The sequence below is a fragment of the Lepidochelys kempii genome, chromosome 13 (assembly GCF_965140265.1).
Source record: "Lepidochelys kempii isolate rLepKem1 chromosome 13, rLepKem1.hap2, whole genome shotgun sequence".
In the NCBI taxonomy this organism is placed as follows: domain Eukaryota; kingdom Metazoa; phylum Chordata; order Testudines; family Cheloniidae; genus Lepidochelys; species Lepidochelys kempii.
The window spans coordinates 29,821,241-29,838,808 of NC_133268.1; the positions used below are offsets into that span (position 1 = coordinate 29,821,241).

General features: G+C 47.8%; 1 long non-coding RNA gene across 1 annotated transcript; it reads right to left on the reverse strand.

Moving 5' to 3' along the window:
- Positions 1-14,527: 14,527 nt before the first annotated feature.
- LOC140896990 (uncharacterized) lies at positions 14,528-15,560 on the reverse strand. The gene is made up of 2 exons (XR_012154657.1): positions 15,131-15,560; positions 14,528-14,898 (listed from the first exon to the last, which is right to left on the reverse strand). It is a non-coding gene; the product is annotated as an uncharacterized lncRNA (long non-coding RNA).
- Positions 15,561-17,568: the final 2,008 nt, after the last annotated feature.

Below are 17,568 nucleotides of genomic sequence, written 5' to 3' on the forward strand. Positions count from 1 at the left end.
CCCCCCCGCTCCTCACTCACCGACCCCCCCCTCGTGACACGCCCCGGCCGCCCTGCCCCCCGCTCCCTGCTCCTCAGTCACCGAACCCCCAACCCCCTCGACACTCCTCTGGCCACCCTGCCACCCACTCCTGACACTCCCCGGCCACCCTGCCACCCGCTCCTCAGTCGCTGACAAGCCCCCTTGTCACATGCCCCAGCCACCCTCCCACCCGCTCCTCAGTCACCGACCCCCCCGCTCCTGACACGCCCCGGCCACCCTCCCACCCGCTCCTCAGTTGCCAACATGCCCCCTCGTGACACGCCCCAGCCACCCTCCCACCCGTTCCTCAGTCACCGACCCCCCCACTCCTGACACGCCCCAGCCACCCTCCCACCCGCTCCTCAGTCAGTGACCTCCCCACTCCTGACACGCTCCAGCCACCCTCCCACCCGCTCCTCAGTCGCCGACATGCCCCCTCGTGACACACCCCGGCCACACTCCCACCCACTCCTCAGTCACTGACCCCCCCCGCTCCTGACACGCCCCAGTCACCCTGCCACCCGCTCCTCACTCACTGACCCCCCCTCGTGACACGCCCCGGCCACCCTGCCCCCCGCTCCCTGCTCCTCAGTCACCGACACACCCCCCCGACACTCCCCAGCCATCCTGCCACCCACTTCTGACACTCCCCGGCCACCCTGCCACACACTCCTCAGTCACCGACTGCCCCGCTCCTGACACTCCCTGGCCACCCTGCCACCCGCTCCTCAGTCACCGAGCCCCCCCCGCTCCTGACACTCCCCGGCCACCCTGCCACCCGCTCCTCAGTCACCGAGCCCCCCCCGCTCCTGACACTCCCCGGCCACCCTGCCACCCGCTCCTCAGTCACCGACCTTCCCGCTTCTGACATGCCCCAGCCACCCTCCCCCCCGCTCCTCAGTCACTGACACACCCCCTCGTGACATGCTCTGGCCACCCTGCCACCCACTCCTCAGTCACCAACACCCCCTCCTGGTCACCGACCTCCCCACTCCTGATACTCCCCGGCCACCTGCCACCCGCTCCTCAGTCCTCGACCCCCCTCCTGACACTCCCCGGCCACCCTGCCACCCGCTCCTCAGTCCTCGACCCCCCTCCTGACACTCCCCGGCCACCCTGCCACCCGCTCCTCAGTCACTGACCTCTCCTGACACTCCCCGGCCACCCTGCCACACACTCCTCAGTCACTGACCTCTCCTGACACTCCCTGGCCACCCTGCCACACACTCCTCAGTCACCCTCCCCCAGTCACCAACACGCCCCTCCTGCCACTCCCTGGCCACCCTGCCACATACTCCTCAGTCATGGACACGCCCTGGTCACTCACAGCCCCTTAATCTCTCAGTCACCAACACCATTCAATTGAGTGTTGAGAGCCACTATAGCTGGCACAGAACAGCAGGCATGAGTAAAAGAAGAAAACCCCTCTCTAGGGCAGCATTCAGAAAAAGAAAGGAAGCAAAGGAAGCTTTTCTATCTAAGCAGGAAGGAGCTCTCCTGAGATACATAGACACAAATGTTCACGGTGAGCCTTCCGGCCCCAATGAGGATGTGAGTGGCAAGGAGATGCCTGATCTTCCAGTTAGTCAGAGTGCAGGTGACCTGGCAGCTACTGCAGCATCCATATCTCCTTCTCAAATGGATGTAACCATGCACATTCCTGAAGAAAAGTTTAGATCAGAGAAGAGTGTGGTGGAGGCACAAGAAACAGCTGCTGCTGAGTTTAGTTCCTTAAGTCTAGATGATCCAGGACTGTGGACCCACTTGAGCAGTAGCCTGAGGGACTTCCTTGTACTGCGTGGACTACAGCAAGTGAAAAACTTCATGTTCCCCAAAGACAATGAAAATAGAAGTGTCCATCCAACACATTACTGGCATGAAATCCCCAATGGTGACAAAGTGGAGAGGCCATGGCTTATGTACTCAAAACCCCAGAATGCTGCATACTGTTTTTGATGCAAACTCTTCCAGTCTAATGTTCCAGCCACATTGGGTTCTACAGGAACAAAGGACTGGAAAAATCTGGCTAGAAATCTGGCATGCCATGAGAAGGCAGCAAATCACCAGGGAGCATTCCATAGGTGAAAAGAGCTTGAGATGAGATTAAGGTTAAAGGCTACCATAGGTGATCAGCATCAAGAGAAGATTGCATCAGAGTCTCTTTACTGGCAAAAATGTTCTGAGAAGGCTCATTGCCATTGTGAGAATGCTTGCTACCCAAAACTTAGCACTGTGTGGCACTTCAGATCAGCTGTATGTGCCAAACAATGGAAACTTCCTTAAAATTGTGGAGCTGATGGCTGAGTTTGATGCTGTACGCCAGGAGCATCTAAGAAGAGTCACCACCCAAGAAATGTACACACACCACTACCTTGGAAAAGTACACACACCACTACAGCTTGGCTGTAGACAATGGATCGTGTGGTGTGGTCTGGCTGAAAGCTGGAGGCATGTAGGTAGGAATAGCGATCAGTAGGTTTCCGGTATAGGGTGGTGTTTATGTGACCATCGCTTATTAGCACGGTAGTGTCCAGGAAGTGGATCTCTTGTGTGGACTGGTCCAGGCTAAGGTTGATGGTGGGAGGAAAATTGTTGAAAACAGAAGATTGTGGCAGATCTGAAGTCAGCAAGATATTATTCTGTTATTCTGGACTGCACACCTGACATCAGCCATACTGAACAAAGGACTTTAATGGTGCATTTTGTAATAACAGAACCTAGTGAAAATGTCCCTGCAATGGTGACTGTCAGAGAGCATTTTCTAGAATTTATTGACACTGAGGACTACAGGAGCTGGTATGACAAATATGCGTCTTAAAAAGCTGGAAGATACGGGAATTGTGATAGCTGACAAGAGAGGTCAGGGCTATGACAATGGTGCCAAAATGAGAGGAAAGAACAGAGAAGTGCAGACATGGATCCCAGAGTTAAACCCTCAAGCTTTTTTTGTCCCATGCAGTTCTCATTAATTGAGCTTGGTGGTCAGTGATGCAGCATCAGCTTCTAGTGAGGCTGCTGAACTTTTTAATGTATTCTTCCTCTGCATCAACTCATCAACGGAAAATTTTGAAGCAACATCCTCTCTGACACTGAAACTACTGCGTGCCACATGATGGGAAAGCCGAATGGAGGCGGTAAAGCCTATCAAACACCAAATTGGGAAGGTAGATGATGCCATAGTTATCATTATGGAGGATAATGCTATGACAGGAACTGTTCGTGGGAGAACAGTGGCAGAGGGAAATGGAATCACCAGAAACATACATACCTTCAAATTTCTGTGTGGCTTAGTGTTGTGGCATGACATACTGTTTAAAATAAATGTTGTAAGCAAGAAACTCCAAGGTGTTGATCTTGATATATCTGAAGCAATGGAACAACTGGACAAAGCAAAGTCATACCTACAGTCTTACTGGTCAGATGAGGGATTTCAAAACATTCTGAAGAGCGCACAGAAGTTGGCAGAGGAACTTCACACTGAAGCTATTTTCCCACCCATTCAAGAATACAAGAGTCACCGAAGATGATGACATTTTGATTACGAGGCATGGGATAATCCCATAAGAGACCCCAAACAACAATTCAAAGTTGAATTCTTTAACCAGGTGCTAGATTGTGCAATCCAGTCAGTTGAAGAACATTTCATGCAGCTCAAAGAACCATAGCACTATATTTGGGATGTTGTATGATATTCCAAAACTCCTCTCTTTACCAGCAATGCAGGGCACTAGAGACAGTGTTGACACATGATGACATGCACGATATTGATGCGAGTGATTTAGGTGATGAACTGAAAGCCCTTTCAAGATACATTTCAGCAGGATCAACTCCAAAGGCTGTTCTGGAATATATGTGTACAAATAAGATGACCACCCTCTTTCCAAATGCTTTTGTTGCCCTGCGCCTACTTCTAACACTTCCTGCAACAGTTGCCAGTGGAGAACGCAGCTTCTCCAAGCTGAAGTTAATAAAACCACATCTACGCTCCACAATGACACAGGAGAGGCTGGTCGGCCTTGCAACTGTCTCAATAGAGCATGAGCTGACCCAGACTGTGGACCTTCAGGAAGCAGTTCAAATCTTTGCAACCAAGAAGGCACAGAAAGCACCACGATGATTATTCAAACAGATAAAAATGCCAGTGTTTACTATGCAGACAAGAAAAGTTAACAGCAAATGTAAGTGTTACTCAAAATTTTTGAACAAGGCATTTTAAGTTATTAGTTCTCCTTTATTGGGGTAGGTGGTAGAGCAGTACCATGAGAGAAGTAGAACAGGAAGAAGGTAGAACTGAGACCTTTCAAAGTTTTGGCCCAAGCGAAGGGGTATGAGGGCGTCATTTGAGCTCCCCACCTCAGGTGCCAAAATGTTGTGGGCTGGCCCTGCCCAGACTACAAGGAGACTGGTCTGTAAAGGAAGCTTACTGGAACACCTCTGAGGGTGAGGTTTCATCTGGATTCAGTTTTCTTACTGTATTAGACATAGACTTGTGTGTTCTATTTTATTTTGCTTGGTAATTCACTTTGTTCTGTCTGTTACTACTTGGAACCACTTAAATCCTACTTTCTGTATTTAATAAAATCACTTTTTACTTATTATTTAACCCAGAGTATGTATTAATACCTGGGGGAGGGGGAAGAGGGGGGAAAATAGCTGTGCATCTCTCTCTATCAGTGTTATAGAGGGTGAACAATTTATAAGTTTACCCTGTATAAGCTTTATACAGGGTAAAACAGATTTATTTGCGGTTTGGACCCCACTGGGAGTTGGACATCTGAGTGTTAAAGACAGGAACACTTCTTAAGCTGCTTTCATATCAGCTTGCAGTTTGTGGGATGTGGTTCAGACCTGGGTCGGTGTTTCTGGCCGGCAAGCGTGTCTAGCACATCCAGGCAGGGTTCTGGAGTCCCAAGCTGGCAGGAAAAGCAGGGGCAGAAGTAGTCATGGCACATCAGTTGGCAGCCCCACGGGGGTTTCTGTGATCTAACCCGTCACACTCCCCTTTTCCCAAACCCCATACACAATAATGCTAGCAATGAGACAAGCGCTATAAGACAAACATGAGACCTAAAACATGAAACACAAAACATAAGACAACATAAGACTTCGTTGCAACGATGCACCATGGTACATCTCAATTGTTCTTCAGCTGGTACCAGCTCTTTCTGGTGCTCTGAAAAACAGAAGCTGTGAAAAAGACTTAAACATTGTAAACTGTAGGCTATCATAGAGCAGAACATAGGGTCGGGGTGGTTCCCCCTACATGCTTGACTTGTCCCCGATGGACCCACTTCCCACAGGGGCCTCAGTCAATTTGGAACACTATCACTTCCCTTATTACAAATAGTAAACACCCCCTCCCACCTTGCTTGGAGGGGCTTAGTGTTCCATTTCATATACATTACCTGATCACTGACCTATAGGGTAATCCCCAGATATTCCACCTGTGGTTGTATTAATTGTGCCTTTTCCAGGGATGCCTTCATACCATACTGCTGAATCAACTCCAGTACTCGTTCAGTCCTCCCTCAGGCATCCACATCATCCATTCCCATTATCGGATATTGTCCACATATGAGACCACCCACCCCTTATCCCCTGGAGCGAGATGGTCTAACATTTGGGTCACTACCTTATGCGCAATAGCGGGGTTGCTATGAAATCCCTGGTGTACAAGGGTAAAGCAATACTGTACCCAGTCCACATGGAAGCAAATTGGTCCTGTGATCCTTCCTTGAGTGGGATAGCATAGAAACAGACAAATCCAATATAGAAAATCTTTTAGCTTCCCTCGGTATGTCTTGCAACACCTGGGTCACATCCATGACTACTGGAGCCCACTGGGGGGTCATCGCATTGACCCTCCGATAGTCAACAGTCAGTCTCTATGAGACACCATCAGCTTTCCTCACAGGCCACATGGGGGAGTTAAAGGGGGAAGTCATTCTCTTCACTACTCCCTGCTCTTCCAGCTCTTTGACTAGCTCTGCTACAGACCAGCGTGCCACAGTGGGGAACAGAATATTGTTTCTGGGGGCGGGGACTGCTGGTCCTTCTATTTTCACTGGTTCCCCAGTCCATTTACTGCAGTCCAACTTGTGGGCCACCTATGCCTGGGGAAAATGCTTCCTCCATTCCTCCTTGCTATCCCCGGTCACTGCCGCCACTCCCAACACACTACGCGTCAGCAATCCGGTATCTCCCTTCCTTACTTCAGGGGTCCAGTCTTTCTTTGGGGTCCTCCATAAACCTTCCTATTAGCACAATCAACCACTATTCCTCCCTCCCACAAGCAATCTATGCCCAAAATTGGCTCTATAGTTGTGGGGATATAAATCCAGTGCCATCTTTGGATAATATTCCCCTCCCAACACTTGCCCCTTCACCGAACTGCCATCAAATCCATGGATCTCAATGGTTCCCTGGATTGGCACTCATGGCACGGGGCAGGGAAGCAGCGAGACAGCAGCGCCAGTGTCCACCAGCACCACAAAATCTAGTTCAGATGTCTCAGAGTGTTCATGTGGCCCCCACACCCGAAGGTGCACCCGCAACCTTCCTCCCAAATCCACTTGGAGAGGACCCACCCAGGTCCATCCCTGGGTGCTTTCCTCTCCCAGTCCACTGGGGCCCCCCTAATCTGAAGTTACTTTCTTGGCCCCAGTATCACCCCCCAGCTCCGGGAGCTTCAACCCTAGCTGAATACAGCGGAGTACTAGGGTCTCTGTGGGTTTCCCATTCCATTGACCCATGGATTCCCCATGGTCCTTTAAGGCCATCCACAACTGTGTGCGGAGCCGACTGGTGTCTGATCAGGGGTGCCTTTGTCGAGGCGCTGGGGCTGAGGCCACAGCGACAGGAGGAGGAGCCCCAGCTCTGGGCTGACCAACCACTCTGGTGGCCTGGTACGCTGCTTCCTTAAGGTGTGATATGTCTAGGGGCTCTCCCTGCCTCCACACTCCCATAGCAATCTGAACATCTTTGGGCAACATTGCTGCAATAAGCCTTAATTCGGCCGTTGGAACCACAATCTAGGACAGAGTGCTAGGGATCGCTCCCCCCTGGGCACGGGCCGGATTCCGCCCAGTTAACAATCCCGCTAATACCATTCTCTCCACAAAGACATCAGGGGCCTCCCCTGGAGCATGGGAGCCTGCTGCATACTGGCAGCTCCTGCAATGCCTCTCCTTGAGCCAAACTGCAAACCATTGTGAACGGGGACTGCCACCGTCCGTCCACCTGCGTCCGCAGTGTGATTCCCATATCGCACCCCGGTACAGTGGATGCCATCCTCAAACAGCTTCCTAACCTCCTCTGGATTTAACCCCTGATCCTCTGTCTCCATCAGAAACTGATAACGCCCTTTCCAAGAATGTGCTCACCTTGGCCCTAACCCAGAGAAGTTATCTCCATGGGGGTCAAGGCTATTCCTGCATAGTTACCCTGGTTACGGGTCTGGGGCTCCCTCCATGGGCCGGGGGGCCATGCTGGAAAGTTAACCATTGCACAGCTGCCACCGGGGCTGGCCAAGCTCCTGGCCCATCTGGCGGCTATCCCGGGTCTGGGTCATACCATGTGTCTCCGTCCCAGTCTCTGGGGTCATATCGGAGCGGCAGCTTTGTCCCCGATCCTGGGGGTCTTGCTGCTCTACAGCCGGGACGGGTCCCCTGCTCTAACATCAGTTCCCGCAAACACTCCACCCAGACCTCCAACTCCTTAGACTGTTCCCTCTCTTCCTCGACCTGTTCAGCTCTGTCCATTGCCTTGACGGCGGAGATTGCTAGCTGCTGACAACTTGACCCTGCCGCTTGCGCCTTCCACATATCCCTTTCCGCCTTTACTCACTCCAACTCCTATTTCACTTGCATAGTTTCAGAATTATAATCAGCTTTAGCAGTTTGCCAAGCACAACAAGTTTGCCACAACAGCCATGCTGCCGCCCGATCCTTAGTCTTTGAATCCGGATGATAAAACTCACAGTATTTCTGGTACATATTTTCTACATCCACCCTGGTGTCCCCTGATGAAACCACCCCTGGGACAACACCCTTGGAGTGTGCCCAGAGCAGGAGGAGGGGAAATTTTGCAACCTTCACCTCCCTTGTGGATTCAGGGGGGCTCTTTCCCTTTCTAAACAGTGGCATCGTACCCAAAATCAGGAAGGGGGAGCAGGTGCACCGGGATTCGTAGGCTACCCAAATGTGCTCTCTACTCTTTGTTGCCCCTTTCCTCTACTGTACCTGGAAGGGGGAGCAGGTACCCACACATGCTCTCTACTCCGTGTTGCCCCTTTCCACTAGTGTACCCTATCGGTGGCTGCCTGCAGTCTCTACCACTAATGTTACCTCAATTTCCCTAGAAACCAACCCAGGGTTACACTTATATTGGTTTTATTAAATGCTGCTATTGGATCAAACAGAAAAGGGATGGAGCTTATTCATGCACCCACACACTCACGCAGGCAGAAAGTTACTGGAGACAGCAGAGGAAGCCGAGAAGCTGAAGCAGAGTAGATCTGGTGTGTTCGCCTGAGTCATGGATCCAGGCAGGAGAGCAGATCAAGAAGCAGGGGCCTTGTGCGCATGCCTTCCTCCTTTTACTGGGACTGGGTGGCTCCTGTCACGTACACTGAGTTTTTCCTTCTGTGTCCGTCACCGGGAAGCATTCTCAGACCTCGTTTTTTTTTATGCATACCAGGTTCTTCTTTTCTTTACAGCACCCCGTGATTGCCTTCTCAGAGCAGATTACATCAGACACATCTGGCTCCTGTCTCTGGGCTCTTTTCGCCTTGTAGTTCCTCTCTGCCCAGTCCCATGTACACTCCCTTGTTCACACTCACCCTGATCGCGTGATGGAATAGTGCGAAGCTTGGAGGTTCTACAAGTGGTAACTGAAAAGGTTACAAAGCTTGCAAAAAAGTTACAATATTTAAAAGGCTATGCTAACAATGACTAAAAGTTACAAAGTTTGCAAAAGGTTACAGAACTTAATGATTATAGTAGCAATGACTGAAAAGTTACAAATCTTACAGTCTCATTCTACTGGATTGAGCGGAGGCTTTACACAACATTCTTTGTCTTATATTGAGGCTCTGGGGGGTAAGTCCTTTTTCCTCCCCTGTCCTTCCTAGGAGTTCTCTCTTTCCAGCTCAGTGTGCTTTAGGAAAACCAGGGCCTCAGGCTCTTGGCCAGGCAGTCGCTGCGACTCCTATTCAGGTGCCATGCAGGTGCTGGGAGCCAAGTCAGAGGCTGCAGTTGCTGGCCTCTGCCTGCTGCAGCACAGTGGGCCACCAGGGGTTGTGGCTGTGAGAAGGGGTGTGCACTGGAGGATGGCAGCAGCTGGAGGAGGCATCACTGCAACCAACAGGGGCACCATTTCAGATTTCAGTGGGAGGGGCAACTTTCAGCAGGGCATCGGGGCCATATATGAGTGGCATTGTGACCCCATGTGCCAGGTCAAGATGTCAAAGTGCCAGAACATTGCTCTCTTTTGGATTTCAGATGCTGGAGAGATGTTCTAGACCGCTTGAGCGGCAGCACCCTCATCCCTAGTTGAAATACAGGATAAAAAGCATCCCGCATTGATTGAGTACAGAACAGGCAATCTTTTATTTATGTAAGGGACACTCTTTATAATATGGTACTGCTGGCAACCCTAGGCCCCTACTGACATTGACATCTTCAGTGCCCCGAGGGACACTGACACACCCACAGATATTGAGACTCCTGACATCCCCACAGACACTGTCACTGCAAAACCAACACCCCGATGGCATGCCTTCAGGGACTCGGAGCCCCCTGCAGACATTGATGCCCCCAGAGACACTGACACTCCCAATATGGTGCCCCCACAGACATCAATGCTCCTGTCACTTGTAGCCCACGGAGACACCAATGACCCTCAAAGACACCCCCACACACACACACACATCCATAACTCTCAGTTTGCCAATGCCCAAATGTGAGAGATGTATGACAAACGAACCTATTGATGCCAGCTGGCAGAGGGCACAAGGGATTCATAAAGTTTTACAGGAATCACCTGGGTCAGATATAATAGTTCACTAAAGGATGTCAGGTAAGGTCTCTATCAAGAGCCAGTAGCCCACTGATTAAAATAATCATTTGAGGCCAGGTCTATACTAAATGTTAGGTCGTTCCAGCTATGTTGCTCAGGGGTGTGAAAAATCCACTTTACTACTTGTAGCCAGTTTCTTTAGTGTATTGAGTGTTTGTTTTATTTGCTCAGTAATCTACTTTGATCTGTTTGCTATGCCTTATAATCACTTTTTATAAGTTTTTTTAACCTTTTAACTTTTTATAACCACATGGAGGAAGGGAGCAAATTTCATGAGCTTACGCTGTACAGTTTTCTGTGCAGCTCAAGACAATACAATTTTGGGTTTACACTCTAGAAGGGGTATGCACTTAAGTGCTGGGCAATTCCCACAGTGAGTCTTCCCACGCTGATCTCTGTGTTTGTGGTCCTACCTGCATGTGTGCTGGAGGAGGCTGGAGGGCCTGGCTCAGCGGGGCAATGCAAGGGAACCCACACTGGTGGAACTGGTGGGATCAGTGGTTCCCCAGGACATCAGGTGGCACCCCGGAGAGGGGCGGGGCAACTCATCACAACAACCAGGCCCTAAAAAGTCCTACGACCTAAGAACATACCAACAGAAAGGGGGAGGTGGGTCAAGCAGATGCCTGGGTCTTGCTCTGAGCCCTGTAGCAGTGTAGAGGCAGGTAAGAAAGTGACCTCACATAATTGTGTGAGCTCATATCAGGTTTGCAAGACAGTGCTGATGAGGCAGGGACCTCATAGAGGCCTGTGCACTGACATCAGCCCAGTAGGACCAGGGTACTGGTGGATGTGCCAAGAACCTTGCAGCATCCTGGGCCTTAACATAAGGCCAGAAGCAGATTAGGTTTTGGTGAGGTAGGAAACGTACAAGGGCCATTTCCCTGTCATTTATCCTAGATAAAGATAAAAGTATATGAGATAAGGATCTCATAGAGACTTATTCCATGTAAATCAGACAATGTTTGGTTTTGTATTCCCCATGCTAAGGTTTGCATATGATGGGATTTTAGACAGCTGTATGGTAGATCAGGTGACTTGTACTTTACTGTAAACTGAAGGCTAGCCCTCTGCAGGCCAAGACTGATGTAACCTTGTCAGACATTTATTTCTTGGAATTGTACTATTGTCTTCACAAATTCCACTTTTTGGCTCTCAAACAGGCAGTGGAAAAATTCAGGTAAATGATAGCATCCTTCATAGTCTTCTCTTCAGATCTCTGCAATAAGGTTTAAGTTGCCTGATGTCTTACTCCACTGAAGTGTCTTCTTAAAAAGACCTTGTCTTTTCATTTCTCAGGCCAATTAAGCAATATACAATTAATGTTAAATGTTCATTGCCCTTTTTTATACTCTGTGGAGAGTCTGTTTATATCCATCCCAGTAGTTTCTGAGATTTCCTTTCATTCTTTCTCTGCTTTTAGCAACAACAAACAAAAAAATTTCTGAAAGCAGAATCACTTCAGCTCACTTGGCAGAGACTTCTGCCAGTTCTAGGAATGGGGCATGCACAAATACCTTGATTGTTTTGTCTAAAGTTCCCATTATCTCATCTTTGGTTTCCAGTTGTGCTTTAATCATGGTGCAGACAGTCCAACTCATAGAGGTCATGAAGCAGATAGTAGACACTTGATCCATTATTTTCTACAAACCTCAACACAAGCTTGGAGTCACTCTGATTTGCAAAGAATGTATTTTCTCCTTTAGCAACTTATTTATGCTACTGTACTTTCTCTTGAGCCGTAAAAACTACAGTAAAGAGAATATCTTCTTGTATATTGACAACAAAATTCAGGTAATCAGAACTATCAGTTGTGGAGTATGGTTTCCCTCCCACCCACCCGCCCTCCAGAGCTGGTGAAGGACTTGTCTACATAGGAAAATTATTCTGGATTAAGCAGGGAGGGAGAGATTTAAAGTGCACTAGCTATTTCGGCATTGCTCCCCAGGTGGACGCTTATTCCAGAATAGCTATCATGGAATAGCTATTCTGGTCATTTCCCCCATGTAGCTTTCCCCAAAGCATAGAGGACACCTTTTACAATTAGATCAGAATAATCTTTCCCATTGTTTCCTGTTTCATAGATATTAAGGTCAGAAGGGACCATTATGATCATCTAGTCTGACCTCCTGTACAACGCAGGCCACAGAGTCTCACCCACCCACTCCTGCAAAAACCTCTCACCTATGTCTGAGCTATTGAAGTTCTCAAATTGTGGTTTAAAGACTTCAAGGAGCAGAGAATCCTCCAGCAAGTGACCCATGCCACATGCTACAGAGGAAGGTGAAAAACCACAAGGGCCTCTTCCAATCTGCCCTGGAGGAAAATTCAATCTGTCCTGGAGGACTGTTGTTGTTATAGTAACAGTCACTAATGTCATACACATTGTGAGTCACTGATGTATGATCATTCAGGATGAAACTGTCCATAGAAAGAGTTATAGAGATATCATGCAGTGACCACAACCAGACAGTCTCTTCATGGACAGTTAAACTTCTCTGCAGTTCCTCTGTCATGCAGAGCAGCTGCCCCTAGTGGTCCTACAAGCACCCCCTGCAGTTTCCCTCCAAATTCTCCAGAATAATCCAGTTAAAACTGAAGTCTTTGAAACTATATTCCCCTTCTCCTGGGAACTAATTTATTCAATATCATTCAGCTCCCACAAAAGCGTCTTTCTGCTTCCCCCTCAGGTTTAGGGTCTCAGAGTCCTCCTACTTGGGACTGTGACTTTAAGAAGGGAGTTACGAGCCAGGATTTAAATTTAGGAATTACAGATCACTCCTTTGTGGAGTGGGCTGTTGGCAAACTTCTTTCCTTCAGCAGCTGATCACTCTTCCTCAGGCTCCTCCTCTATATCCCTAGATTTGACTGGAGTTAATGATATGACCTTCCTGTCACATGACTAAAAGCATTTCCCTCACTCCTTAGAAGGCAAGTTAAGCTTATCACAGGTGGATTGGGGGCCCACGTTCCCTTAAGAGGCCAGTCACTGTAGGATAAGGACATTGTGAGGCAGCAGTGCCTTAGCTGAAGTTTCTGCCTGTGGAGTATGTAACTACCTTGACTTTGCATTACTAATTCCTCCTCCTCCAAAACCTGATCTGTAATACCCCAAAATCTGCTACTATTTGGCAAAAGGGAACCACTCATTATTTTGTTCTACAATAGCACCAGAAGTCCCAACTAAGGTTGTGTCTTTGCTACAAGTACTACAGCTGGGGGAATGCAGCTGTAGGAGGTGAGTGTAGACACTACGTTGACAGAAAGGGTTTTTCCATTGGTGTAGTAAATCCACCTCCTCGAGAGGCAGTAGCTAGGCTGATGGAAGGAAGAATCCTTGTATTGACCTAGCTGCGTCTACAGGGGTGAGGTTGACCTAACTATATCGCACAGTGTGTGAAATTTTTCAGAACTCTAAGTGATGTAGCTAGATTGACCTAAATCTTAGGTGTAGACCAGAATTAGGACAGTCCCTTCCTCAAGGAGCTTGCAATCTAAATAAAAAAAAGACAGTGTAAATATTCAGTTCTCTGCAGCAAAAATAAATATAGGCATACAATAATATAGTCGTTGCTAAAGTTTCTCACAGGGCCAGTTTAACTTGATTTATGCTGTCACTGGTTTTTCAGTCCCTGAAGGTCCCAACAGCAAAAACGTTCCTGGAGCCTGCCCTTTTCCATGATGTTCTAAAAAGCTTTGATGTGAGGCAGTGAATACCCAGGACTATCCCTTTGAACTGTGAGCATCAAATGTCTCCTTCCAGTGGCTAATCCATGCTCTCTCTCTCTCCTTCCAAAGTTGATGTCTCAGCAATAAAGAGGGACATGTATTGTGCATCTAAATGGGTTCTTTCACCAAAGCAAACAATTCTTTCTTAAAATATTAAAGGCTTGTCTACCAATATAATTATGCTGCTTTAGTTACACTGATATAACTCCCTGTGTGGACATTTTAATTCCCAAATAAGAGTATCCACACAGGAATTATACTCGTATAACTAGAGCAGTATAGTTATTCCAGCAAATTTCCCCATGTAGCCCAAAAGACTCTACGTAAATTCTTTTTGTAATATATTTTCATACCACAAAGCATTGGAAATGTGACCATTAAATGTTATCCAGATAATCATCTTAGATTTCAGATGTGATTCTACTAGTTAGAACAAAGGCCTGGAAGTCAGGCCTTCTCTGCATTCTCTGCCAGTGACTTGATACATGTGTAACCTTTATTTAGGTGGGCTAGAGTTCACTTCATTTCCCTTCTCTAGTACTTAAAAAAACCCGACTCCCACAGAAAAGTGGCTGGAGACCCAGAGTTCAGTCTCTCAGGATTTTCAGCAAGGATTGCACAGTGTCAACCTCCCGACATTCAAGTCCCAAAAGGAACTAAAGAAATTCATTTAATTAAATAACTTCATAAAATCTTATGATAAAGAAATAAATATGTCATGTTGTAAAAAATAGAGTGGCTCTTTTATAATCTACAGACATTATCTTCAGTTATACATAAACAAATAAAGAAAACAAGTTAAAATCTGAACAGTTCAGTCCCCACAGAAACACAGCGAGAAGAAACTCAGAGTTCCCAAAAGCTTAGGTTGAGTTTGCCTGAGTCTCAGTTAGTCTTTGATCACCAAATCTAAACTGTCCGCCGAGTCCAAAACAGCATCTTCCCTCCACATGCTTGTAGGAATCTTCATTTGGAATCCATGCTGACTCTTCCTCTTCTGAAATCACAGCTAGCCAGTCAGCTAACTGATTAACCAACCACTCAGTTAAGTATACAGATTAAAAAAACCCTCTGTTTCAAGAAAATACAAAATGGAGAATAGCAAAATATAAATGACTCTTTCCCCATTATCACATTTAAACAAAAATTGGTGAATCATAGTAATTGAGACAATAACTAAAACAGTTTGGCTAAAATCAAACAATATTCAAAGCATACAGTTAAAACAGAATATATTATTTCCCCCTTGCTATAATTAGCATTGCCCAGGCTTCCCTGTTATAGAGGTAACAATATCACTAACCTGCTGCAAAATGCTTCAGAGCTAAGGACAACAGCCTACTTCCTGCTCCTAGGCTCAGCTTCTCCCAACTCACCCAGGCCATGTGGCCCTTTGTAAAGGAGCTGCCTTGACTGCTTGCCTTCATGGAGTCTGACCACAGCAACAGGGAACCTATGGAGCAGATCCAAAATTACCACACGCAATGACAGAAGCTTCTGAATGTGGAGTGCTAAATCTGCCTAGCAACAATGACCCAGACACAACACACACCTCCCTCCCTCCAGTGGGTCTCTTAAAGAGATATCTCCCTTGTAGATATATGGGTTACACATGACTTTGGGTCAAGCCACTTATCTTTTCTGTCGCTCCATCTATTAAACTGGGGATAATATCTCTCTCCAGAGGGATTAGATAATGAATATTCATACAGCACTTGTCAGGAATTAGGATTCGCAGCTGACCCTGGGACCAGCTAGCTCCATGTCCCTAATGAGAAACAGACTCACAGCTGAATCACCTGATTGGTCAGACTGCATGATTGGTGGGAATATTTAGCAAACTGCTTCTTAAGCCTAGCAGCAGCTCAAAGCATTTACACATAGCTGTGTTAGCTGCTTGTAAGGGCTTGAGATCCGTGGATGAACCACACATTGTATATGTTGTTTTAGACTGGTCTTTGTGGGCCAGGCTGGATGTCCCTTCCTCAGGTGCACGGGGGAGTAGGGGAGGGTTCAAGAAGACTCCCACCTTGTGTATTCCATGCGAGGTGCAACCACTCAGAATTGTAGAATCATAGAAAGGTAGGGCTGGAAGGGACCTTGAGAGGTCATGTAATCCTGCCCCCTGCACTATAGCAGGACAAAGTCAACTAGACCATCCCTGACAGGTTTTTGTCTAAGCTGTTCTTAAAAATCTCCATGGGCGGGGATTCCACAACCTCCCTTGGTTCCAATTCCAGTGCTTAACCACCCTGACAGGAAGTTTTTCCTGAGGTCCAATGTAAATCTCCCTTGCTGCCAGTTACAGTGACATTCAGAGAAAAGTTGCCAACTTGTAAATCACAAAATCATTCACAAGCAGCTTAATAGTGTTAATAAAATCCATTCCATGCTCTTCTTACTATATTCTGTTGCACACCAAGTCAGTGTTGTTATGTCTCACTTGGGCATGTCCTCAGAAGGAAGTTCATTTACTCCTGGGGGAATTTTGCACCAAAAAATTAAAAATTCTGCACACAGTGTTTGAAAATTCTGCGTATGTTACTTGTAAAAGTAACACGCCAGGAAATCCTCTCCCCGTCGGGGAATCGAACCCTGGGGAACTGCATAGCACACGGGGATACTCACCGCTGTACTAACGAGGAGAACTGGTGGGGAAACAGGGCCCTTTGGCTCACCCGCTGCCAAGAGCATCAACTGCGGGCTCAGCACGGCCAAAGGGGACAGAGGACAAGGGAAAGGAGGAGGCCACTGTACTGGAATGCTAAACTGTATTATTCTCTTCAGTCACTTGGTGGCACTGTGACTAAAATACCTGATTTCAACCAATCTCAGCCATACCTGGCAGAGCATAAAACCATCTTATGGTGAACACATCTGCTGTGCAGAAGACAGCTCTGTAGCCAATCCATAGATGCTCCAGAAGTAGAGGACATGGTGTCAGGAGTAAAGGGAGAAGAGGAAGAGAAGGGAAACAGCAACAAAGGTTGCCAAGACAAGGAACAAAGCTTACGGGATCTCCTCAGCATGCCACTCTTCAATGCCCCAGAGAACTTCTCAATTGACAAACTTTCCCGATGGACAGGCTGCTAGCAATACTTTGCAATGTTTCGAATGGCAAAGAAACTCCATAAAGAAACTGGAAACAGACAGCTAGTTTCTTTCCTTTCTGCTGTGGGGAAGCGGGGAGAGCATATCGTTTCACCCGTTGCCTTTCCTGCAGACAGTCAACAAGGGTGGCTAGGAAAGGGTTCTGCCTATGTTCGATGCACCCTTTCTACCTCAGAGCAATGTGGTTTATGAGAGAGCATCTTTCCACCAGCGAATTGCAGAGCCAGGGGAAAATGTCCAAAGTTTTCGACGAGCTCCGCCTACATTGGCTGAGAGCTGTCCTTTTGGGAACGTACACCATGAAAATCTCAGGGACAGGCAGGTTATTGGGTGAAGAGCTACAAATCTTTCCCAGTGGCTACAGCTAAAGAGGGATTTCTCCCTAGCCACAGCCAGTCAAACAGCAAAAGACTCTGACCTGCCGAACCAGCATAACCGTGCACAAGCTGAGAAAGGAACCCACTTCCAAAGTGGCCAGCCATGAAGGGAGCAGCCAAGATGGATGAAAAGACTAAAATCACTTCCCAAGACTTTCACAAGGGACATCACTCAGTTAAGAAACTGCCAGCTCTAGAACCTGGGGGCCGTCAACTTGCATGGAGGAAAAGGACGGTCAACGCCAACTCTCGT